This window comes from Hylobates moloch, unplaced genomic scaffold, assembly GCF_009828535.3.
Source record: "Hylobates moloch isolate HMO894 unplaced genomic scaffold, HMol_V3 SCAFFOLD_16, whole genome shotgun sequence".
Classification (NCBI taxonomy): Eukaryota; Metazoa; Chordata; class Mammalia; order Primates; family Hylobatidae; genus Hylobates; species Hylobates moloch.
In genome coordinates, this window is record NW_026652291.1 from 34,753,469 (window position 1) to 34,780,016 (window position 26,548).

Genomic DNA, 26,548 nt, shown 5'->3' on the forward strand with positions numbered 1-26,548 from the left:
CCTTCCTTCCTTCCTTCCTTCCTTCCTTCCTTCCTTCCTTCCTTCCTTCCTTCCTTCCTTCTTTTTTTGCCTAAATATCTTCCCTCTCTTGCTAGTCTCTGGATACTTCAACATTCTTTCTTGGTTTCTCTAACCATGCCCACATTTATATAAATAGTCTTTGTATTAAAAGTCTCTTCAGATGAACCATTCATTAGTTAGATTTTTGTCTTCTGTCATAATCCTATTATAAATACTATTTTAAGATATAATCCCTTCCAGGAGAACTTTAAAGACCTGATGCTATAAGGTTCAATGACATTAATCTCTAATGGTAAAATTTCAGGCTAATTAAGGGTAATTGGAACTTTTAACTCTCAAATTCTATCTACTTGGCAGCAGCCTATTTGGCCAAGTGCTGAGACTGGCTCTGCTGTTGGTTATATGTAGATTTTTTTGGTCATTGTCTTGTTCCTCATAAATTTATATGAAACTCTGATCATCTAACGTTGGGTTTCCATTAGCAGGCATTTAACATTTTAGCAATCTTTTTTAAATCCCCCAATCCTGCCAATCACACTACTTTTTTTCCTACAGAACTGCTAGAGAGATATATTAGTTATCTGTAGCTGTGTAACACATTACCCCCAAACTTAGCAGCTTAAAATATCATTTATCATTTTCAAACACTCTCACGGTCTCTGTAGGAGTCTCTTAGTTGTGTAGTTTTGGCTAAAGTTATTTTAAGATGTTGCAGTCCAGCTGTTGGCCAGGACTGACGTTATCTGAAGGCTCCACTGGAAAAGATTCCAGCTCCAGCCTCAGTCACATAATGGTTGGCAAGCCTCTGTTCCTTGCTGGCTATTGGCTGAACATCTTGGCATCTTGATGATCTTCTGCATCATAGGCCCTGAGTGTCCTCACAATAAGGTACCCAGCTTCCCCCAGAACAAGAGATCTAAGAGATCCATAATATTTTAAAACTGAGTCTTGGAAGTGATATATCATCACTTCTGAGGTACAGTTGACCCTTGAAGATTGGGGGGGAGTTAGATGTGCCGACCTTTGTGCAGTCAAAAATCCTCGTATAATTTTTGACTCCCCCAAAACTTAACTAAGAGCCTACTGTTGACCAGAAGCTTTATGATAACACATAAACAGCTGATTAACACATACTTTGTATTATATGTTTTACATACTGTATTCTTACAATAAAGTAAGCTACAGAAAAGCTAATGTTATTAAGAAAATTGCAAGGAAGAGAAAATATATTTACTATTCATTAAGTAGAAGTGGATTATCATAAAGGCCTTCATCCTTACCATCTTTATACTGAGTAAGCTGAGAAGGAAGAAGAAGAAGAGGTGTTGGTCTTGCTGTCTCAGGGGTGGCAGAGGAGGAAGTGGTGGAGGAGGTGGAAGGGAGGTGAGAAAGGCAGACCCGCTTGGTGTCACTCTATGGAAATACATCATAATTTTTATCTGACATTTTTGCTTTTCTGTTTCTCTAAAAATGTTTTCCTGTGGCACCAATGCTTCTTCAATCATTTGCTTTAGTTTCAGTGCCTATATCATGGAAGGGTCCACGTGGTGAAAGAAGTCAAAGACAGTCTTGAATAATTGGAAACCTGCCAGATTTTCTAATGTCAATTAATTTTCTGGCACTGCTTCTTCTACTATGTCTTCTTCCTCATCATCTAGCACTGATGTGGAAGCAGTCATCTCCATCAAGTCATCTTTATTAATTCCTCTGGTTTGCTATTTAATCGCTGTTGAATTTCTCTGAGATCCATATCTTGAAACTCTTTATGCCCTACCTTTTTTTTTTTTTTTTTCTTTTTTGCCATATCCACAGTCTCTTTTCATGATTTCCTCAATTGGCTCTGCTATAATTCTCATGAAGTCATGCACAGCATCTGGACACAATTTTCTCAAGCAGAAATTTATTGTTCCAGGCTTGGTAACTTTCACAGCTTTTTCTGTAACACTGATGACATCTGCAATGGTGTAATTCTTCTAGACTTTCATGATGTTCTCCCTGTTGGGGGTTTCTTCCTCAGCACTAACAATCCTTTCTATAGAGTACCATATTTAATAAGCTTTAAAGGTCCTTATGACCCCCTTATCTAGAGGCGAAATTAGCAACATTGTGTGTGGCGGCAAACAGGCCACTTTAACACCTTTAGTGTTGAACTTATAGGGTTCTGAGTGGCCGGGGGCAATGCCCAATATCAAAAGAACTTTAAAAGGCAGTCCATTACTGGCAAGGTGCTTTCTGACTTCAGGGACAAAGCATCAGTGGACCCAATCCAGAAAAAGTGTTCTCATTATCCAGGCCTTCTTATCAACCAAAAGATTGGCAGCTGGTGTTATCTTTTCCTTTCAAGGCTCAGGGGTTAGCAGGTTTATAGGTAAGGGCAGTCATGATTATAAACCCATCTTCATTTCCATAAAACAGTAAAGTTAGCCTATCCCTTCCTGCCTTAAATTATTGTGCTCACTTCCCTTCCTTACTAATAAATGTCCTTTGTGGCATTTAATTTTTAAATAAGGCACTTTTATCTGCATTAAAAACCTGTTCAGGCAGATATCCTTTCTCCTCAATGATTTTCTTTCTTTCTGCTTTTTTTTTTTTTTTTTGAGACAGAGTCTCAGTCTATCACCCAGGCTGGAGTGCAGTGGCACGATCTCGGCTCACTGCAAGCGCCGCCTCCCGGGTTCATGCCATTCTCTTGTCTCAGCCTCCCAAGTAGCTGGGAATACAGGCGCCTGCCACCACGCCTGGCAAATTTTTTTTTGTATTTTTACTAGAAATGGGGTTTCACTGTGTTAGCCAGGATGGTCTCCATCTCGTGACCTCATGATTGCCCACCTCGGCCTCCCAAAGGGCTGGGATTACAGGCGTGAGCCACCACGCCCAGCCAGTATGAGTGCCACATTCATAATGACATAAGTTCATCTAGTACTTTGTGGCTTATTAAGCATTTTAGCCTCATTTAGATCCTTACAGTACTACCTTAATGTGTAAGACGAGGCAGTTTTTTTGTTTGTTTGTTTTTGTTTTTGTTTTTTTTTGAGACAGAGTCTCACTCTGTCGCCCAGGCTGGAGTGCAGTGGTGCGATCTCAGCTCACTGCAACCTCCGCCTCTTGGGTTCTCCTGCCTCAGCCTCCCAAGTAGCTGGGATTACAGGCGTGTGCCTCCACGCCCAGCTAATTTTTGTATTTTTAGTAGAGATGGAGTTTCACCATGTTGGCCAGGCTGGTCTCAAACTCCTGACCTCGTGATCCACCCACCTCGGCCTCCCAAAGTGCTGGGATTACAGGCATGAACCACCGTGCCCGGCCCTGAATAATATTTTATTGTATGTAATACTTTTGCTTATCTGTTCATCTGTTTATGGACATTTGGATTGCTTTTACCTTTTGGCTATTGTAAATAGTGCTGTTGTGAACCTGGGGGTACAAATAGCTCTTCAAGACCTTGCTTTCATTTGTTTTGGATTTATACCCAGAAGCTGGAGTGTTGGATCATATGATAGTTTTATTTTTAATTTGGTGAGGAAAAATCCATACTATTTACCATAGTAGTTGCACCATTTTACAATCCACCAACAGTGCATAAGTGTTCCAATTTCTCCACATTCTTATCAACATTTGTTATTTTCTGAGGTTTTGTTTGTTTGTTTGTTTTTTGGCTAGTAGCCAAATATTACTGGGTGCTCAATAATATCTCATTGTGGTTTTGATTTGCATTTCTCAGATAAACAGTGATGTTGAGCATCTTTTCATATGCTTGCTAGTCATTTTTATATCATCTTTAGAGAAACATCTATCCAAGTCCTTTGCCCATTTTTAAGTGGAGTTATTTGATTTTTTGTTGTTGAGCTGTAGGAATTCTTCATATATTCTGGCTATTAAGCCCTAATTAGATAATGATTTGCAAATATTTTATCTCATTTTATAGATGTCCTTTTAACTATGTTGATTCTGACTTTTGATGCACAGAAGTTGTTTGATGTAATCCCATCTGTCTATTTTTGCTTTAGTTATCTGTGCTTTGGGGGTCATATTTCAGAAATCATTGCCAAAACTAATGTTAAGAGATTTTTCCGTATGTTTTCTTCTAAGAGTTTTATAGTTTTAGATCTCATGTTCAAATCTTTAATCCATTTTGAGTTAATTTTTGTATATAGTGTGAGACAAGTTTCCAACTTCATTCTTTCGCATGTGGATATTCAGTTTTCCCATCACCATTTGTTGAAGACTGCCATTTCCCCATTGAGTGGTTTTGTCAGTCTTGTCAAAGATCATTTGACCATATACATGAGGGTTTATTTCTGGGCTCCATATTCTGTTTCATTGTTTTGTCTGTCTTTATGCCAATACCACACTGTTTTGATTACTGTTGCTTTATAATATGTTTGGAAATCAGAAAGTTTGAGTTCTCCAAATTTGTTCTTTTTCATTTTTTTTTTGTTATTTGAGGTCTCTTGAGATTCCATATGAATTTTAGGATGGATTTTTCCATTTCTACAAAAAATGCCATTAGGATTTGATAGCGTTTGCATTGAAGCTGTACCTTGCTTTGGATAGTAGGAACATCTAAATAATATTAAGTCTTCCAACCCATGAACAAGAAATGCCTTTCTATTTCTTTCTATCTTCTTTACTCTTTTCAGCAATGTTTTGTAGTTTTTAGTGTACAAGTCTTTCACCTTCTTAGTTCACTTTATTCCTAAATATTTTCTTGTTTTTGATGCTATTATAAATGGAATTGTTTTCTTAATTTCCTTTTTGAATTGTTCATTGTTAGTGTATAGAAATGCAACTGACTTTTGTGTGTTAATTTTGTATCCTGCAGTGTTGCTAAATTTATTGATTAGTTCTAATAGATTTTGTCTCTCTCTCTCTCTCTCTGTGTGTGTGTGTGTGTGTGTGTGTGTGTGTGTGTGTGTGTAGTCCTTACGGTTTTCTATGTATAAAATTATGTCATCTATGAACAGAAGTAATTTTACTTCTCCCTTTCTAATTTTGATTTTTTTCTTACCTAATATTTTTGGCTAGGATTGCCAATCTATGTTGAATAGAAGTGGAGAGAGTAGAAATCCTTGTCTTCTTCCTCATCTTAGAGGAAAAGCTTTCAGTATTTCACCACTAAGTGTGATTTAGCTGTGAGCTTTTCATAAATGACCTTTGTTTTGTTGAGGCAGTTTCCTTCTATTCCTAGTTTGTTGAGTTTTTTTTTTAATCATGAAAGTGTGTTGAATTTTGTCAAATGCTTTTTCTGCATTGAGATGATCATGTGTTTTTCCCCTTTCCTTCTGTTAATGTGATGTATTACATGGGTTGATTTTTATATGTTGAAGTATTCTTACATTTCAGAAATAAATCCCACTGGGCTATGGTGTGTAATTTTTTTAACATCTGACTGAATTCAGTTTGCTAGTATTCTCTTGAGGATTTTTGCATTAATATTCATCTAGGATATTGGTCTATAGTTTTCTTTTCTAGTGGCTTTTTTTTTTTGGCTTTGGTCTCAGGGGTAATGCTAGCCTCATAGCCTTATAGAATGAGCTTGGAAGTATTCCCCATCTGCCATTTCTTAGAAGAATTTCAGAAGAATTGGTGTTAATTCTTTAAATGTCTGGTAGAATTCTCTAGTGAAGCCCTCTGGTCCTATACATTTCTTTGTTTAGAGGTTTTTGATCACGAATTCAACATCTTGTTATTGATCTTTCATATTATCTATTTCTTCTTTATTCAGTCTTGGTAGGTTGTATCTTTCTAGGAATTTATCTGTTTCCCTAGATTATCCAATTTGTTAGTGAAAATTGTTCATAGTATTATCTTATAATTCCTTTCATTTCTGTCATATTGATTGTAATGTACCTCCTTTAAAAAATTTCATGGCCGGGCGCGGTGGCTCACGCTTGTAATCCCAGCACTTTGGGAGGCCGAGGCGGGCGGATCACGAGGTCAGGAGATCGAGACCATGGTGAAACCCCGTCTCTACTAAAAATACAAAAAATTAGCCGGGCGTGGTGGCGGGCGCCTGTAGTCCCAGCTACTCGGAGAGGCTGAGGCAGGAGAATGGCGTGAACCCGGGAGGCGGAGCTTGCAGTGAGCCGAGATCGCGCCACTGCACTCCAGCCTGGGCGACAGAGCGAGACTCCGTCTCAAAAAAAAAAAAAAAAAAATTTCGTTATGTGAGTCTTCTCTTTTTTTTTTTAGTTAATCTAGCTAATGGCCTGTCCATTTTGTTGATCTTTTCAAATACAAATTCTTAGTTGTATTGATTTTTCCTATTGTTTTTCTATTCTTTACTTTGTTTACCTCTGCTGTAGTCATATTATTGTTCCTTCTCATAGCTTTGGGTTTAGTTCTTCTTTTTTCTAGTTTCTGAGTATAAAGTTAGATTGTTGATTTGAGATCTTTATTCTTTTTTAATGTACACGTTTACAGCTATAAACTTCTGTTGTGCTGGACCCATATTGATTCCATTGATTCATATTGATTCACAGAGGCTGAAGAAGAGACCAGAGCCAGCGAACAAGACATAGGGTTTATTGGGGACTTATGCACACAGTGGTCCAGGACCAGTGAGCTGGACAGGCAAACCACTCCCATTTGTATAAAGCATGCATGTTATACCACATTTTCATTTAGCAACGTCCACTTAACAACCTCTACTTGGTAACCTCCATTTAACTCAAAACAAAGGCCTTGATCCCCTGTACAACCTACATTCGAAGGGATGGACCAGGGGTTTGGATGTTCTTCATAGTTAAGGAGTGAATTTCCAGGTTGGCCACTCCTGAATTCCTTAGCTTGAAACTCGGAGCACACATTCTTCCTAGACCATAGGGTCATTCTTAGGGTATGCTTGAGTTATTGCTGTCACATGTGTCTGCTATACAACTTCCCTCTTAGCACTGTTTTCACTGCATCCTGTAAGTTTTTGTATGTTGTGTTTTCATTTGCAGTTTTCTCAAGGTATTTTCTAATTCCTCTTATGATTTATTTTTTGGCACATTGGTTGTTTAATAGTGTGTTGTTTAATTTCCCCACAATTGTACATTTGTGGTTTTTTTTTACAGTTATCCATGTGAATGTCCTTTTTTTTTTTTTTTTTTTTTTTTTGACAGGGTCTTGCTCTGTTGCCCAGGCTGGAGTGCTGTGGCAAGATCTCAGCTCACTGCAACCTCTGCCTCCTAGGATCAAGTGATCCTCCTGCCTTAGCCTCTTGAGTATAGGCATATACTATAGGGACTATAGGCATGCACCACCACACCCAGCTAAGTTTTGTATTTTTGGTAGACACAGGGTTTCACCATGTTGCCCAGGCTGGTTTTAAACTCCTGAGCTCAAGCAATCCTTCTGCCTCGGCCTCCCAAAGTACTGGGATTACAGGTATGAGCCACCATGCCTGGCTGAAAACATTCTTTGTGTGATATCAATGTTATTGAATTTGCTGAAACTTGTTCTGTGGCCTAATATATAGTCTCTCCTGGAGAATGTTCCACCTGCATGCAAGAAGCATTTATATTCTGCTGTTGTTGGATGGAGTGTTCTGCTTATATCTGTTAGGTTCAATTGGTCTATAGTGTTGTTCAAGTCCTCTTACTGATGTTATTGATGTTATTTGGTTGTTCTACTCATTATTGATGCTATTTGGTTGTTCTATTCATTATAAAAGTGACCTTTCTCCTTTTAATTCTGCCAAGTTTTGCTTCATATGTTTAGGAGCTCTGATGTTTGGTACATAAATATTTGTAAGTTGTGTCTTCTTAGTGAATTGACCATTTTATCATTACATAATGTCCTTCTTTGCCTCTTGTAACAGTCTTTGATTTAAAGTCTATTTGGACTGATATTAGTGTAGCCACTGTTGCTCTATTTTGATTATAATTTGCATAGAATACCTTTTTTTATCCTTTTACCCTCAATCTCTGCATGTCCTTAGATCTAAGGTGAGTCTCCTGTAGAGAGCAAATAGTTGGATCCTATTTTTAAAAACTGATGTCATCAATTTCTGTTTCTTGATTGGGGAATTTAATCCATTTACAGTTAAAGTAATTACCTATAGGGAAGGACTTACTATTGCCATTTTGTTCATTGTTTTGTGTATGTCTTATAGCTTTTTTCTTCCTCATTTCCTCTGTTATTGTCTTCCTTTATATTTCATTTTTTTGGTAGCGATATGATTGGATTTACTTCTCATTTTCTTTTGTGTATATTCTATAGCTTTTTGTGGTTACCATTGCAGTTACATAAGACATCTCAAAGTGATAGCCTTCTACTTTAAATTGATAACAGCTTAACTTCATTGCAGACAAAATTCTACTCCTTTGCAGCTCTACTCTCCCCAGATATTACTGATGTCATACATTACTTCTTTATACGTTATATACTCATTAACACAGATCTATTTTTAAAATATTTCTGTCATTAATATTTTATGCACAAAAATTATAACAGTATAGGTTTCTATATTTGTCTATGTACTACCCTTACCAGAGAACCTTCTATTTTCATATGGCTTTGTGTTGCTCTCTACTGTCCTTTCATTTCAACTTGAAGGACTCCCTTTAGTATTTCTTATAGAGAAGGTCCAGTAGTAATAAATTCCCTCAGCTTTTGTTTATTTCGAAGTCTTAATTTCTTTGTAATTTTGGAAGAACAGTTTGCCAGATACAGTATTCTTGGTTGACTATTTTTTTTATTTCATCACTTTGAATATATCATGCCACTCCCTTCTAACCTATAGTTTCTGCTGAGAAATCTACTAATAATCTTATGGAAGTTTCCTTTTATGTGACAAATTGCTTTTCTCATGCTTTCAAGTTACTCTCTTTGTCTTTGACTTTAGAGTTTGATTACAATGTGTTTTGGTGTGATTCTTTTTGGATTTATTCTGGTTAGGGTTCTTTGAGCTCTTGAGTCTGTATGTTCTTCTTTTTCCTCAGATTTAGGAAGTTTTCAGCCATTATTTCTTCATATAAGCTCTCTGTCCCTTTCTCTCATTCTTCTTCTGAGATTTTAATAATACATATATTAGGCTACTTGATAGTGTTTTGTAAATCCCTTGGGCTGTCTTCACTTTTCTTCATTTTTTTTTTCTTCTTGCTCCTCTGACTCAGTGACTTTACATGACCTGTCTTTGAGTTTGCTGACTATTTCTTTTGCCTGATCAAGTCTGCTGTTGGATCCTTCTACTATTTTTTTGTACCGTTATTATATTTTTCAGCTACAGAATTTGTTTGGTTCTTTTTTTATAATTTATATCTCCTTGTTGATATTCTCATTTTGTTCGTGCATCATTTCCCTGATTTTATTTAGTTGCCTATCAGTGTTCGCCTGACCCAGTGTTTGTTATCTTTAGATAGCATCTTTATGATAGTGTTTGTTATCCTTTTGGTAGCATCTTTATGATAGTCATTTTAAATTCCTTTTCAGGCAACTCGTAGATCATATTTCTTCAGAATCGATTTCTGGAGTTTTATTTGATCCTTTGGGCCATATTTCTCTGTTTCTTTCGATGTCTTAAAATGTTTTGCTAGAACTTGGCCATTTGAAGACCTTTCCCAGTCTTTGGCTTCATACAGGGAAAGACCTTCACCAATCAGCCCTGCTGGAGGATCTAGGACCTCTCAAATGTTTCCTGATCTCTTACTCCTTCTGGTGTCTGCCTGTGGAACTGCGACTCTAACCTGCTACTCACCTCTGCTTTTAGTGGCTTCCAGATGCTTGACCTGGTCCTCTCAGCACTGATTTCTGTTAGGTGAGACAGAAACTAATCCCTTGGGCAGCCCCCAGATAAGCCAGAACATTCAATGCATGGCTCATTCTTCTGTTTCCATCCCTGAGGGTGGAGCCTTGGAGTAAGGGGTTTCTCCGAAGTTGCTCAGGTTTATGCCACATAGAGGAAAGGACACAGATGGGCATGCCAGATGTTGCAAAATTGTCTATCCACTTTGCCAGAATCCCTTCTTGGTTTTACAATGACCTGGGTGCTGTAGCTTTTCAACCTGTCTCTAGAGTTCATTCTGATCTGTATATTGTTAACTCACTGTCCCTGTGGGGAAAGGAGGGCCTGTATCTTCCTATTGCACCATCTTGCTGACAACACTCCCTCCCACTAAAGTCTTTCCGTCAATTCCCTTTGGATTTGAGTACCTGAATGGTATAATGTGGTTCTTTTGGTGTCCTAATGTTGAAACTAGGATGTCATCAAGGTTTGACGTGTGAAAGGGGCATTTCAGACCCAGCAATAGTGACCTCTTTCTGAACAGATGGCTATTTTCATGTCCCTCAAATCACACTCTTGACTACCACACATGTTTGAATTGTGTGGGATAGCTCTGGTTGCCCTGTGAAAACTATGGAATATGCGTTCATAATCATGGAGCTCCTGCATATGGCCAGATTTCTTTTCCCTTCTCTTTTACCCAAGATCTGTTCAGATCTACAGAATTGCATCTGAACTCCTGCAGATTCTGCTAGTGCTACAACAGTCTGTCACCAGCCAAGCTAATCATCCATTATTTATTCCCTGTTCTTGCATTCTGCCCCAGCCCTCCCATATGTAGAGATGCTGAGACTTTGTTGGTAAACTCAGGACTAGAGTGTGGGCCTAGGAGGAAGGTATTTGGGCACAAGGGTGGGTAGGACAGAGAGAAAAAACTAGGATGAACATACAGCTTTATTTCCTCTTAACTCTCTTACATGAACCAGATAATCTTACACTAGGAATGTAAAATATCTGACTTGTCAAAACCAGAAATTCAGGGCTCTCTAAACTCCTCTAGTAAATAAAAGTTTAGGCTCACTGGTGGGGATTAAAGAGGCTGTTTAAGGATAATATTAAAAGAACCATAAAAGTACATATTATACCACAGACAGAATTTATTAACAGTTTCCCTTCTTTCTTTACCTCTTTCTTGTTTTTCTTCTTTGAGTCTTGTTTTCTGTTTGTTTGTTTGTTTTTTGTTTTTGAGATCGAGTCTTGCCCTGTCGCGTAGGCTAGAGTGCAGTGGTGCAATCTCGGCTCACTGCAACCTCTGCCTCCCGGGTTCAAGCAATTCTCCTGCCTCAGCCTCCTGAGTAGCTGGGATTACAAGCGCGTGCCACCATGCCCAGCTAATTTTTGTATTTTTAGTAGAGACAGGGGTTTCACCATGTTGGTCAGGTTGGTCTCAAACTCCTGACCTCGTGATCTGCCCCTCTAGGCCTCCCAAAGTGCTGGGATTACAGGCGTGAGGGGCCGACCTACCCAAGTCTTTCTTTACTTTGTATTTGCCGGCAACTAAGTTGCGTTGTAGTTGATAGATACATTCTATCTTCATTAAGTAATTTTCTGTGCTAAGAAGTAAAGAGACTGCATTGTTTTAAGTTGGCTGTTACTTAAGTTTCAAAGTGAATTCCCTCTCTTCTTCTACATACCAAGTTGGCTCTGACAATGCTACTACTTTGTAATATGGGTTCATAATCATGGAGCTCCTGAATATGGCCAGATTTCCTTTCCATTCCTATTACAAAGTAGAAATGCTACTATATAGCATTATCAGAGCCAACTTAGTATGTGGAAAAAGAGAGGGAAGGTCTAAAGAAGAATTCAGAATCAGAATCGTTAGATCTGAATCGTGGGGCTGAAGAGCAGTTCAAAGTTGTTGTGGGAATCGGGGCCTATCAGACAGTTAGAGGGAAGGTACAAAAAAAGAGGCCAAGTGTTCATTTTCTAGTCTAACCCATTAGCTTAGAGACTTTGGGGAGTACCATGCTCAGGACTTATTTAAAATATTTTTTTAAAAATTATGGTTACTTCCTTTACCAATCCTATTTCAGTTAAAAAAAAAAAAAAGCCAGAGAAAGGTGAAATATTTTTCTTTTTTTTTCTCCCGATGTATCTGGGGTTTGGAATTCTTGCTGAGCACTAACAAGGAAATCTAGCCAGGCTTATGCTTCTGTGAGCCAAAAGAAGAGCCAATAGAATACTGCTTGGTGAAGCAGAGGCTGCCATTGGCAAAGTAGGCTTCTGCTGTATGGAAAGGTGTTAGATTCTTCCAGAATCTAGCTAGGGAGAGTAGGGTGACTCAGCCCTTTTCCTGTACCTTTAGGGTTGAAAAATAAACCTTTTTGCCTCATTTTGGTCCTGAGCCAACCTGTAATGTTTCATCTGCCCCTTCCTCCTCAACTACTTCCAATGCTTAGGCCAAAGAACTTGTTAAACCAAGTTGAATATAAAGTTTCTAAACTTAAATATACTAATATTATAAAGTCAATATATCATTCAAAGCCATCATTTTAGCAGTATATCTTATGTGAAATAAAGTGTGATAAGCCGCCTTGGTACAGGACAAATCACGGAATCTTTGTATAGTTGGCCGGGGGTGAGTAGGAGAAGCGGGTCCTTAGAGGTCACCTAGGCCAAAGTGTGGTGAGTACAGTGAAGTCTCTGAAGTTAGACTTTTCGTATTCAAATCCTGGTTCTGCCACTTGTCACTTGTGTGCATTGAGCAGGTGACAACTTCTCTAGGCTTCAGGTTCCTTGTCTTAAAAATGGGGACAATTGGCCGGGTGCAGTGGCTCATGCCTGTAATCCTAGCACTTTGGGAGGCCAAGGTTGGCAGATTGCTTGAGCTCAGGAGTTTGAGGCCAGCCTGGGCAACATGATGAATCCCCATCTCTACAAAAAATACAAAACAATTAGCCAGGCATGGCGGCTTGTGCCTGTAGTCCCAGGTATTTGTGAGGGCTGATGCAGGAGGATGAGTTGAGCCCGGGAGGTTGAGGCTGCAGTAATCTGTGTTTGTGCCATTGCACTCCAGCCTGGGTGACAAAGTGAGACCCTGTCTCAAAAAAAAAAAAAAAAAAAAAAAAAAAGCAGGAGGGGGGATAAAACTGTTTGGAGGATTAAATGCTAAAATCTTTGTCAAGTGTTTTCATTGAATTTCTAGGGCATAGTAAATACTTCACACAAGTTAGTTATTGTTGCGGTAAGTATTGTCACTGACACAAGTAAAAGATTAAAAAAAAGGAAACAGGATAACAGTGTTGTTAGAGTATCGGCTCTGTGACCTTGGGAACACTATTTAACCTCTCTAAGCTCCAGTATCCTCTCAAAGCATTGTTGTGAGGCTTACATGAAAGAATATTGTCTCTATTTAGTTTAATATCAGCCCAACACCAGTGGTTACTATTTAGTCAAAACTGAGACATAGAGAGATTTACTGCCAAACTAGAAAAACACTGTGGTGTTCCCTAAAAATGGAAGTGGGGGCAGGGGGATGTAGAGGAGTTGGTGTTGAAGGAATCCCGCTAAAGTTTTGTGGCCAACCTAACTTACGTTTAGGCAAGGGCTTGCCGCCATGCTAGTCTGGGCTGGGCTCTTCTTCCCTGGAAGAATGCCTAATTTTTTTGCAGTGATGAATTAGCATTAGAGAAGGGAGTTCATGGGACTATTTATGTGTCTGTGGCAGCTGCAAAGAAAGGAGAGGTTTGGGTATTTCCCGAGTTCAAACACTTAAAAAGCCAGGTGCTGTTGTTTCTTAAAAACAAGATAACCTTCATTACCACTCTCTCTAAGTCACTTTTTTCAAATGTAGCCCAGTGTAGCGATTACAATGAGGACTCAGTGATACAGTGAGCTGCCTGGAATGAAAAGCATCCAGAAGAGCTTGGCAGATAGGACTTGCTTCGTAATAAACACGAGGTTTTGGGAGGTCTTCATTTAGCAAGAAAGGCTAGAATATCAGAAAAGTATTTTAACTCAAGCCCACAGCAGGACAATAAAAAATATTTATACAGCCGATTTCCTTTCATATTATTGACTCAACCACCACAGTGCTCCACTATATCCTCAGTGGCTGTTGGGACTCCTAAGTTTATATATGGGATTCATGGATTTTTCTTAGTTACATTTGTCCAGTTGACATCTTCACTTGGAGGATCCACTGGCACTTCAAACACAACACACCTAAAACTAAACCCAACTATTCTACCCTCTTTTCCAAATTGCTCTTTCAACTGTTTTGTATCTCAGTAAATCACCCAATTGCCAAGCTAGATATTTTGAATTCTTTTCCTCCTCACCCCATGTTTTTCACCAATTCGTATTCATTCTACCTCCTAAATATCTATCTTTTTAGTTCATTTCTTTTTACTGTTACTGTTACTTACTTAGCACAGGTCATCATCTTCTCAGGCTTAGATTATGATAACACATTTCTAAATTGAAATCTTGCCTCCTTAAAATCTTTCTTTCTTTTTTTTTTTTTTTTTGTTTCCTAATTTCTTTTTTTTTTTTTATTATACTTTAGGTTTTAGGGTACATGTGCACAATGTGCAGGTTTGTTACATATGTATCCATGTGCCATGTTGATTTCCTGCACCCATTAGCTCGTCATTTAGCATTAGGTATATCTCCTAATGCTGTCCCCGCCCCCCCCTTTAGTGTCCCGCTGCTCTCAATTCCTTGGCATAGTTTACAATGATCTTACTTCTGATTTCTGCGACAATCTTCTCTCCTCCAGTCTTCTCATATATTCGATGTTCCAGCTATTCCGAACATTTTCCATTTTCTTCTCTCTTGCCTCTTGGCTTTGGTTCATGCTCTTCCTCCTGCTTGCATTTTCTCACCTCTCCTTTTCACTTGGCTAACTCCTACTAGTCTTTCATTGTTTCTGCTTAAACATGTCTTCCTCTAGGAAGCCTTCCCCTTTCTCCCATATGTGTTTAGTACCCTCTCCTCATGCTCTCAAACTACTCTGCTTCCTCCCTCATAGCTCTGATTACAATATGGTTTATCAGTGTTTTTGTCTGTATCCCTCACTAGACTGAAATGTTGAGACTATGTCTATCTTATCCACTGCTATTTCTCCATCACCCAGCACAGTGATTGGCACATTATAAATATTTTTTGAGGTTACATTGTAACTATTTTTTGAATGAATAAATAATAACACAAAAATATCCTTTTATAGTGCAGGGCTTTTAAGGTTAAATAAGCCACACTTAGTAATGTTAACATGTAATCAGAAATGGAAAGATTCTGAAGTTCTCTCTTGACCTGCATTCCCTGCAAGTTCATCACTGGGAATTATCATCCCATCACATGCTCCGGTGCATGTAACCTATAGACAAGAGGGAGTGGGCCAAGTGCATGATGCACGAGTCTTGGGTTATAACAACAGCTTGAGATGTCAAAAGTTTTCATTTTATACAGATTCAAGAACCTACAAAGTCACTGAGATTCTTATGAGAAAACTTAGAAATGACATTTGACCCACTATTTTGCATTGAATCACCAAGAAATATTTACTGAATATGCCACAGTATGTGTTACGCCATATTCCGAATATCAGACAAAAATCCTGCCCTTTGAGCTTTTATTCACACACACACACACACACACACACACACACACACACACCCCTTTATTTTATTAAAAGATTTAAATTTATTGTTTTAATTGACATATTGTTATTGTACATATTTATGAGGTTTATTTTGATGTTTCAATACATATTTATGTTGTAGAATGATCCAATTAGAGTAGTTAATGTATCCATCACCTTATGTATTTATCATTTCTTTGTGGTGAGATCATTCAAAAGCCTCTCTTCTAGATATTTTATAATATACGATATTTTACTGTTAACCATATTCACCCTACTGTGCAATAGATGACTAGAATTTATTCCTCCTATCTAATCGTAACTTTATACCCATTGACCAACCTCTCTTATCCTCCCTTCCTCATTTCTCTCCCCAGTATGTGGTAACCACTGTTCTGCTGTTTCTTTTTTTTTTTTTTGCGACACGACGCTCTTCCTTTTTTTTTTTGAGACGGAGTCTCGCTCTGTCACCCAGGCTGGAGTGCAGTGGCGCAATCTCGGCTCACCGCAAGCTCCGCCTCCCGGGTTCACGCCATTCTCCTGCCTCAGCCTCTCCGAGTAGCTGGGACTACAGGCGCCCGCCACCACGCCCGGCTAATTTTTTGTATTTTTAGTAGAGACGGGGTTTCACCGTGGTCTCGATCTCCTGACCTCGTGATCCGCCCGCCTCGGCCTCCCAAAGTGCTGGGATTACAAGCGTGAGCCACCGCGCCCGGCCTGTTCTGCTGTTTCTATGATATCCTTTTTTTTTTTTTTTTTTTAGATTTCACATATGAACCATGCAATACTTCTCTTTCTGTGTCTGGCTCATTTCACTTAACATGATGTCCTCCAGGTTCATCTATGTCATCACAGATGACAAGATTTCATTCTTTTTTATGGCTGAATAATATTCCATTGTGTCTATATACCACATTGTCTTTTTCTTTTTCTTTTTTTTTTTTTTTTTGAGATGGAGTCTCGCTCTGTCACCCAGGCTGGAGTGCAGTGGCACCATCTTGGCTCACTGCAACCTCCGCCTCATGGGTTCAAGCCATTCTCTGCCACGGCCTCCCGAGTAGCTAGGATTACAAGCGCCCACCACCACGCCTGGCTATTTTTTTTTTTTTTTTTTTGTATTTTTAGTAGAGACGGGGTTTCACCATCTTGGCCAGGCTGGTCTTGAACTCCTGACCTTGTGATCCACCCGCCTCAGCCTCCCAAAGTGCTGGGATTACAGGCGTGAGCCACTGCACCTGGCCTTCCCATTTTCTTTATCCATTCATTTGTTATTGGACATTTAGGTTAATTCTGTATCTTGTAGAATTCGGCTGTGAATCCATCTGGTCCTGGATGGGGATTTTTTGTTAGAATTTTAAAATTACTGATTCAATTTCATTACTCATTATTGGTCTGTTCAGGGTTTCTATTTCTTCCTGGTTCAATCTGGAGGGTTGTATGTTTCCAGGAATGTATCAATTTCCTCTAGGTTTTCTAGTTCGTGTACATAAAGGTGTTCATAGTACTCTATGAGGATCTTTTGTATCTCTGCGATATCAGTTGTAATACCACTTTTCACATTTTTGGTTGCGTTTATTTGAATCTTCTCTTGTTTTTTCTTGTTTAACTAGAAGTCTATCAATTTTGCTTATCCTTTCAAAACACCAACTTTTTGTTTTGTTTATCTTTTGTGTCATATTTTTGGTCTTGATCTCATTTAGTTCCTGTCTCATCTTTGTTTTCTTCCACTAGCTTTGAATTGTTCTTGTTTTTCCACTTCCTTGAGGTGTGACATTAGGTTATTAATTTGAGATCTTTCTATCTTTTGATGTAAGCATTAAATGCTATAAACTTTCCACTTAACACTGCTTTTCCTCTGTCCCAGAGGTTTCGGTATATTGTATCTTTATTTTTATTTCTTTTGAAGATTTTTTAAAATTTCTGCCTCAATTTAATTGTTTACCCAAAGTCATTCAGGTGCAAGTGGTTTAGCTTCCAAGTTTGTGTAGTTTTGAAAGTTCCTCTTGGTATTGATTTCTAATTTTATTCCACTATGATCTAAGAAGATACTTGATATGATTTAGTTTTTTTTTTAATTTATTGATACTTGCTTTGTAGCCAAACATATAGTCAATTGGGGAAAATGTTCCGTGTAGAGATGAGAAGAACGCATATTCTATGGTTGTTGGATAGGATGTTCTTTAGATGTCTATTAGGTCCATTTGGTCTAGCGTCCAGTTGAAATCCAGAGTTTCTTCATTGATTTTCTGCCTCAGTGATATGTCTAGTGCTGTCAGTAGGATGTTGAAGTCCTCCACTATTATTGATATTCTGTTGAAGCAGCACAAAATGGATTAAGATACCCCCAATATCCAGACATAGGGAAATGCTTGCAAAACTTTGAATATGTTGGGATGCTTTACGCTCACATATTTCCTTTCCTCTTCCTTTCTCCTTTCTTGTTCTCTCTCAAATGTCATCTTGTATATGAAACCATTGCTGAAAACCCCACCTCGTTGCCCTCACTATTTTCTAGGTAGAATATTTTAATGCCTAGAGTATAAGAATTGTATAATAATAAATATTCACCATGATTAATTTTTGAACAAATAAACAAATGGGTATGCCCCTCATTCACTGGTAGGGAAATTTTTTTGGCAGGAGCAGTGGCTCAAGCCTGTAATCCCAGCACTTTGGAAGGCCAAGGTGGGAGAATTCCTTGAGTCCAGGAGTTTGAGACCAGCCTGGGCAACATAGTGAGAATCCATCTCTACAGTGTTTTTTTTTTTTTTTTTAAGTTAGCCTGGAATGGTGGTGCATGCCTGTAGTCCCAGCTACTCAGGAGGCTGAAGTGGGAGGATTGCTTGAGCCTGGGAGGTTGTGGCTGCTGCGAGCCATGATTGTGCCACTGTACTGTAACCTAGGTGACAAAGCGAGACACTATCTCAGAAAAAAAAAAAAAAGGAAAAGTTGTTTGTTTGTTTTTAAGGCTACACCTCTGTCTAGGAGAGCTTGTTCCTTCCTAATAGGTTTCAGTTACCACCTCTACACAACTAACTTCCAAAGAAGTTCCAGTTCTATATCTCTTATTGCTTGACTGATATTCTGGTGGGAGAAATAAACCAGAGGAAGTGATAGTAATCAGGAATCTATTACAATAATCTAAGTGAGAGGTAGTAAGAATGAAAATTGGGGACATGGCTGGCCGCGGCGGCTCACACCTGTAATCCCAGCACTTTGGGAGGCCGAGGCGGGTGGATCATGAGGTCAGGAGATCAAGACCATCCTGGCTAACACGGTGAAACCCCGTCTCTACTAAAAATACAAAAAATTACCTGGGCATGGTGGCAGGTGCCTGTAGTCCCAGCTACTCGGGAGGCTGAGGCAGGAGAATGGTGTGAACCCGGGAGGTGGAGCTTGCAGTGAGCTGAGATCGGGCCACTGCACTCTAGCCTGGGCAAGAGAGCGAGACTCTGTCTCAAAAAAAAAAAAGAAAAGAAAATTGAGGACACGTTTAAGAGATATCTGAGCTATGAGTTGCCTCCAAGGCAGATGGGGGAGACTCTTGCCAGCGCTCTGAAATTACACAGTATGTGCTGCTGCCTACTTTTCCTGTGGTGAAGACTGACACAGTGAATGCTGACAGGAGTGAGGAAGGTCAAATATTTTCAGAGCCCCATTCTTTTTTCCTTTATTTTACTTTTCAAAGTCTGATAGGTAGGGAATCAGCAGAGTTAGGAAATGAAAAAGAAAATTTCAGTTTCTCTTTTCTGTACCCAAGCCCTGAGTCTGATGTTTGGTTTTTGCTTCCCAGATATGTAAAATCAAAATAGCCAGTGCCCCTAGAAATGGCCTGACATTAAACCAAAACATTCCCTTATGCTTTTTATTCACAATATATGGCTTTTGGCAGATTAGCATACAGGACACCTGAGTCCACCTCCATTTATTACCAGATATGGATACTCTTGGAGTGTGGGTCCAGGACTCAGTCCCATGTGTGATCTTTCAGGCCCTCCACCGGCAATTACAAGGTGTTGCGTTGCAGGCCTCATGGGAGAAGCTGCTCTCCCCACATCTGATTTGTTGTACCACCAGTGCCCTGTAGTTTTCTGGAGGGAGTTGCAGTTGAGGACCTAGGCCCCTTTGAGCTGCAATGCTAGTATGCATAACTGCATTCCCAGCTCAGGCACCTCCATTCAGAAGCCTCTTGACTGGGGCCTCTCTTGAGACACTTCCCAGGCACCTCTGCTGAGACCTTGTTATTGTGGGCCTTGGCTGAGACAGTTTTATCCACTTTGACTCCAGACCTTTTCACTCCTAGTCCTTCTCCCACTTTCTTTCCATGGCCCTATAAGTCCATAAAAAGCAGGACTCTTTTGTTTGGGGCTCCTTGGTAATGAAATGATTTCCCTTACCTGTGCTTCCATTTGACTATTGCCTGGCACTGTTCTATTGGGAAAAAACACTAGGAAGCCAATGCCTTTCTCTTTTGACTCTTGCCTGCACTGTCACAACAAATGAATTGATTGCTATTTTCAGTTTGGCTTGTTGTCTTAATTGGTCACCTCAACACATGGTAGCTTGGCACACATCTCTTTGGTTTCCCTGTCTTTTAAGTAGGAAGAAGAATATTCCATTTTAACCCTCTTCTTTTTTTTTTTTTTTTTTGAGATGGAGCCTCGCTCTGTTACCCAGGCTGGAGTGCAGTGGCGCGATCTCGGCTCACTGCAAGCTCCGCCTCCCGGCATTTTAACCCTTTTCTATTTTGGGCTCTGTGCTCTTTGAAATGAGAACTTTAACTATTATTATTATTATTACTTTGAGACAGAGTGTTACTTTGTCACACAGGCTGGAGTGCAGTGGCGCAATCACAGCTCACTGCAGCCTTGACCTCCCCAGGCTCAGGTGATCCTCCCACCAGACTCTGGAGTAGCTAGGGCTACAGGTGCATGCTACCATGCCCAGCTAATTTTCTCATATATATATATATACACACACACACGCACATACATATATACATACACATATATATACACACACACATATACACATATACATATATATACATATATATGTGTGTGTGTATATATATTTGTGGAGATGGGGTTTTGCCATGTTGCCCAGGCTGGTCTCCAACTCCCGGGCTCAAGCTATCTGCCCACCTCGGTTTCCCAGAATGCTGGGATTACAGGCATGACTCACCACACCCAGCTGAGAACTTTTATTGAATATACCATATATTCTACTTTATCTTTTCATTTTAGTGAGATTCAAATATTTCAAGAAAAGGAGAACAAAGAATTCAGATGTACATTAGAATACATTTAATTGTATAATAAAACCTCTAAAATGAGACAAATATTTTTCTTGGCTTACAGAATAATGTGACTAATTTTAGCCAGATGGAGTATGATTATGAATTAGCTACATGTAAACGAGATTTGAGACACTAAGCAATGACCCACTTCATAACTTTAAATTATGCAGATGAGAGTCTTTGCCCCATGGTGGTTTAATTATTTTCTTGGAAGACATTACACATCTTCATTCAGAAACTTAATGAATTTTACAATTACTCTTTCCTCCGAAGTCACAAGTGATGACGCCCCATCTGGATTGGTAAAGAACTCACAGCAAGAAAAATCACTGATGTGGAAAAACTCAGGACAGCATTCTTTTGCTGACCACTTACCACTTTTGCACATACCCAGCAGCCCACTGAAGTGCTTGTACCTGTGTGCCTGGGGAAGGTGGGGAGAATATTTCTTCTTTTACCCCTCCAAGGTCTGTATCTTTATTACTTTGATAGTTCCTGCCTTAGTTTAGTTCACCATCACCTCTCATCTGGATTATTAGGAACTATTCTTAATGTACATCCAATCCACCCTCCACACTGACATCTGAGTTCTCATTCTCGAAATGCAAGCCTTCATTGACTAGCCAGTGCCTTCAGGATCAAGTCAAAATTCCTAAATGCAGAAGAGCCCTAACAAACTAGACCCAAGTGTCCCTTCCAGTCTCATCTTCCAGCACCATCACATTGTATGCACAAGGCACCGTGTATTTGCTCCTCTTGGAAGAAAATCCCTCCCACTTCTGTGACTCTTTACCAGCTCCCTGCTCTCCTCCAGCCAGAGAAAAGCGCCCTTTCCCTTTCCTCCACCAGGAAAATAATACTCAACTTTCAATACCTAGTTCAAATTTCAGTTGCTGTGTTCAATATGTTAGAGGCAGAACAGCAAAATGGGAAAGAGTAAGGATTCTGGACACTTGTGCTCCTCCATTGATCACATTTGTAAGATTGAGTGACTTGTTTAACTTCCCTAAGCTTCTGTTTTCTTATATGTAAGTTGGAGATTTAATAGTAACTACCACATCAGGTTATTGGGAGGATTAAATGTGACAAAATTTCTAAAGCACTTAGGACTGTGCCTGGCATATCATAAGTACTTAACATGTAAACATCAACTATTATTCTAGTTTTGCTGACATTTGCTCAACCCAGTTATATTTTGGCTTAGCTGACTTTAAGAAACTTAATTTAATTAATTTATTTATTTTTGAGACAGGGTCTCACTATGTTGCCCAGGCTGGGGTGCAGTGGCTGTTCACAGGCACCATCCCACTACTGATCAGCATGGGAGTTTTGACAGAGGTTTCCAACCTGGGCCAGTTCACTCCTCCTCAAGCAACCTGATTGTCCCCTGCTCACAGGGGGCCACCATATTGGTGCCAGACTTAGTGCAGACATCCAGTGGGCTCCAGGCACTACAGCCTAGAACTCCTGGACTCAAGCAATCCTCCCCTTAGTCTCCCAAGTAACTGAGACTACTAGCATGCACCACCACACCCAATTAAAACGGCTCTTATACCTAGAATTATATTAGCTTGGGTGAATTGAATAACCAAGGTAACAGCATTATCCACTCTAGTTCATTTATTCCTTAATAGTTACCACTGCTGCATCTCATGGAATTAGGTTTGAACAAGTTAAATTGAACTGCCATGTGGCAGTGACCCTTGTAAGTATAACTCTATCAAGAACTATTAATCTGGGCTCAAGTTTTCGTATGTTGGGAATTCTGAGATTCTGGACAGGTATTTCTAGTGCTTTGCCTTAATAATAAGCAATATGAACATCACCAAATAATTTAAAGATTCTACCTGTTCTGTGAGAGGGCAAAGCAACTCCTAAATGCCAAAGGAGATGAAAAACCAAAGAAAGAGGTGAACAAATCCACTTTGTTGGTTTTGGGTAATTTATTATGGGGAATTTACAGACACAACCGCGGTTTTGGGCACATGCAAGATAGGTAGATCTCCGTACCTCAAGCCCCAGACCCAGGGCTTATATCTTGAGAAGAAAGCATACGTGCTCTGGAAGGAATGTGTAGCCAGTTTTGAGCATCACAGCCTGTGATTTCTGTGACAACAAGCGTTGTTTTGGAGGAAACCTACAATAAGTAGATGTTTCTACATAAAGGGTAATACATCAGCTAGCCATTTTGGAGGCATTCCCCAACTCCTGGTTAATCAGAAATTACATGGCAGATTCGCTTTTAAAATAAAGTAACTCTTGTCCCCATAATACCTTTGTAAAATCTTTCCACCTATGTTTGCTATGCCTGTATGGAGACAAATACTTTATTGAATTTATACATACAAGGCTTATTTTCATTACCACTTTGAACTTATTCAATCTAATTTCACATCTGATTTATTTCCATTTCAACTATACCTCAAAGTCAAATTTATTTTCATTCTATATTAAAATATACAATGATCACTATGATTTGCAATCTTGCTTTTGAGATCTGACAAATTCTTATGTGTAAATACAGTTTTCTGGTAAGCGGAGTAATAGATTTGCAACAAAAATTATGAATTACTTGTTTTATCTTTGAGTGTATATATGTATACGTGTATGTCTTATTTATCTAAAATACAAACTTAAGCATGTTAAGAATAGAAGCCTTTCCCATTATTCCACACCTCCATGGGGGCTTTAGAGCTGACTGATATTCTGTAAACTTATAATATCTATTATATCACTTTTCACTTTGTATTACAATATTGGATTATATGGCCATTCTGTACCCACCCACAACTGAGAGCTGAAAGCATAAACAAATGAAGACGGCAAATTGTTTGAGTGACTTGTCCATGAATCAGACAAATATTTTCAGGTTTGTACATAGCATATTTTTTAAAGCGCTGAATATTAACACATATACAATATGGTTTTACATTGTTTACATGGGTTTACTGTATATCCAAAAATTATATACATTGGTATTCTTCATTCGCTTATAACTTGAAGATAACTTATAGCAAAAACTGGAGACAAGAAAAGACACTGTATTATAAAATCTATTATTTTCAACCTTTTTTTCCCTGCTGCTAAGGTTTATTTGGCTGATAGTGAATTTTTAAAATCTTCTTATGTTTTTTATTTTTATTTTTATTTTTTGGTTTTTGAGACAGAGTCTTCCTCTGTCACCCAGGCTGGAGTGCAGTGGCACAATCTCAGCTCACTGCAACGTCCGCCTTCTGGATTCAAATGGCTCTCCTGCCTCAGCCTCCTGAGTAACTGGGATTACAGGCACGCACCACCACGCCTGGCTAATTTTTGTATTTTTTAGTACAGACAGGGTTTCACCTATTGGCCAGGCTGGTCTCGAACTCCTGACCTCAGGTGATCCTCCTGCCTTGGCTTCCCAAAGTGTTGGGATTATAGGCATGAGCCACTGTCCCGGCCTAAAATCTTCTTTTAACCCTGATCTGTGAAATGACATTGAATCTTATTCTTGACCACCCACAGAAATGTAAAGAATTAGCTCACTTTATGTATGGAAATCACATAAAGCCATAGCCGCATGGACAGACACTGGTGGGGGAAGGGTCACTTTCATCTGGCAGGAAATGGAACAAAAACCCAGAAATTTTCTTCCTATTAGTAAATATCTTGTAAATGTCCTTATATAAATACACACTATACATGAGCCTATGAAAATAAAATATTTCTTTATGTCCACATATTGTAGGTTTAGAAATAAATGTAAACTTCAGGAAAACTCAACAGGGGATAATTATAAGAGAATACAAACAACATAATTACTAGGAAGACAAGCCTGGGATCAGGGTTACCAGGTGACCAATCCCAGGGGAAAGTAACATGAAGGTGAATTGGGATATAGAGTCATCCATATAGAGTTATCCAATTAGCCAAATGCCTGGGCAGCTAGGTGTCTGAGAAGAAGTGGAATTGAACATGATATTTTATGGTGGCTTAGGAAAATTTCCTATCAAGTCAACAGAGAAATGATGAAGAGAAGGGGACTATTTGCTGACATGTTATTTCCTGTTTCCTGCCTTCTCCCTACCCACCTATTTGTCTCCAACTAAAATTTCATTAATCATCGTCAGCATCTACAGAATAACAAACCTTTTTTTAGTTTGTTGTTGTTGTTGTTGTTTGAGACAGAGTCTTGCTCTGTCACCCAGGCTGGAGTGCAGTGGAATGATCTCGGCTCACTGCAAGCTCCATCTCCGGGGTTCATGCCATTCTCCTGCCTCAGCCTCCCGAGTAGCTGGGACTACAGGTGCCTGCCACCACGCCCGGCTAATTTTTTTTTGTATTTTTAGTAGAGACGGGGTTTCACTGTGTTAGCCAGGACGGTCTTGATCTCCTGACCTCCTGATCCGCCCGCCTCGGCCTCCCAAAGTGCTGGGATTACAGGCGTGAGCCACCGCACCTGGCCAGTTGTTTTTTTTTTTACATAGTCTAATCTTGCTTTCACATGAGTAGAATTTTCCAAATAAATTTATGTTTGTGTGTATGCGTGTGTGCATACACATTTGCTCTCCTGTGTGGTGGGTTAAGGGTGTGAGTGAGGATAGAGACACAACAGCATTCCAAGTTTCCAGGTAGAACCATGCCCAAAGACCCAGAGATATAAACATCTCAGACAGTCCGGGGATCTGTGAGAAGCTCAGTGTTGCAGGGGTTCAGTGTGTGCAGTGGTGATTTCGGGTTGAGAGATAATGCTGAAAAGTAGGTTGGGGCCCATTTACATTTCATGTTGTGGGCTGAAAATAGAGTCGGTAAAGCTTTTAGAGCAAGAAAACACTATTTATGGAAAAATTACCCTGGCAACAATGTTCAGGCAAGACAGAATGGGCACTGGGATGGGAAGAATAGCAGTGGAGATGCAGAGGAGAAGCCCGATTCAAGAGAGGAGCCTGAGAAGAATGGACAAGACTTGGCACTAGATTAGTGTGGGAGGTAAGGAAGAGGGAGTGGCAAGGTTTCTTAGTAAGATCAAGAATACAGGTAAGAGTGAATCTCTTGTACTTTGGAACAGAACAGCAAGTTGGAGCTATCCAGTATGCAGTTACAAATATGTTCCTGGGATTCATGAGAGAGGTCTAGATTAGGCTGTTTTGTGAGCCATGATAACAGAGACAAAAACTGCAGCCACAGTGTGAATTAAATCATCCAGAGAGGAGAGTGAAAAGCAGGAAGATAGGAAAGATGGGGGGTGGGGCTGAGGATTAGAGGTCTTATAGGTAAAACAGAGGAAGAGAAGCCACTGTAAGGAATAGAAAAGGAATAGTCTGAGAGGTGGCAGAAATACTAGTGGAGGGCGGTGCCGTGGAGACCAAGAAAAGACAGTATTGAGAAGTTGGGGTGTCTAACACTGCCAGATTTTGTATCCAGCACTTAGAGAAGGCATTGGTTTCTTAAGCACACATGATCATATAAGGCATGAAGCAAAACCAAATGACAATTAAAGAATAGGTGTTATGTAGAACATGTTCCTTGAGGAAAACGCAATTGAGTTAGAAGTTAATAACAGGCCGGGCATGGTGGCTCATGCCTGTAATCCCAGCACTTTGGGAGGCCAAGGCAGGTGGATCACCTGAGGCCAGGACTTTGTGACCAGCCTGGCCAACATGGTAAATCCCCATCTCTACTAAAAATACAAAAAATTAGCTGGGTGTGGTGGTGCGTGCCTTTAGTCCCAGCTACTGGGGAGGCTGAGGCAGGAGAATTGCAATGGAGCGAGACAATGTCTCAAAAAAAAAAAAAAAGTTAACAAAAAGATAAATTTTAAAATTCCATATACCTGGGAATTAAAAAATAACTCACAAAGAAAAAATCAAATCAAAACTTAAAAAACACTTAGAAC

At 39.5% G+C, this 26,548-nt stretch overlaps 1 long non-coding RNA gene across 1 annotated transcript in view; it reads left to right on the forward strand.

Moving 5' to 3' along the window:
- The window catches only part of LOC116484852 (uncharacterized), a 33,443-nt gene extending 9,946 nt beyond the window's left edge, over positions 1–23,497 (forward strand). The window contains exon 3 of the long non-coding RNA XR_004252689.2: positions 20,947–23,497. This is a non-coding gene — a long non-coding RNA (uncharacterized LOC116484852). The remainder of the gene's footprint in view (positions 1–20,946) is intronic.
- The last annotated feature ends 3,051 nt before the right edge of the window (positions 23,498–26,548 follow it).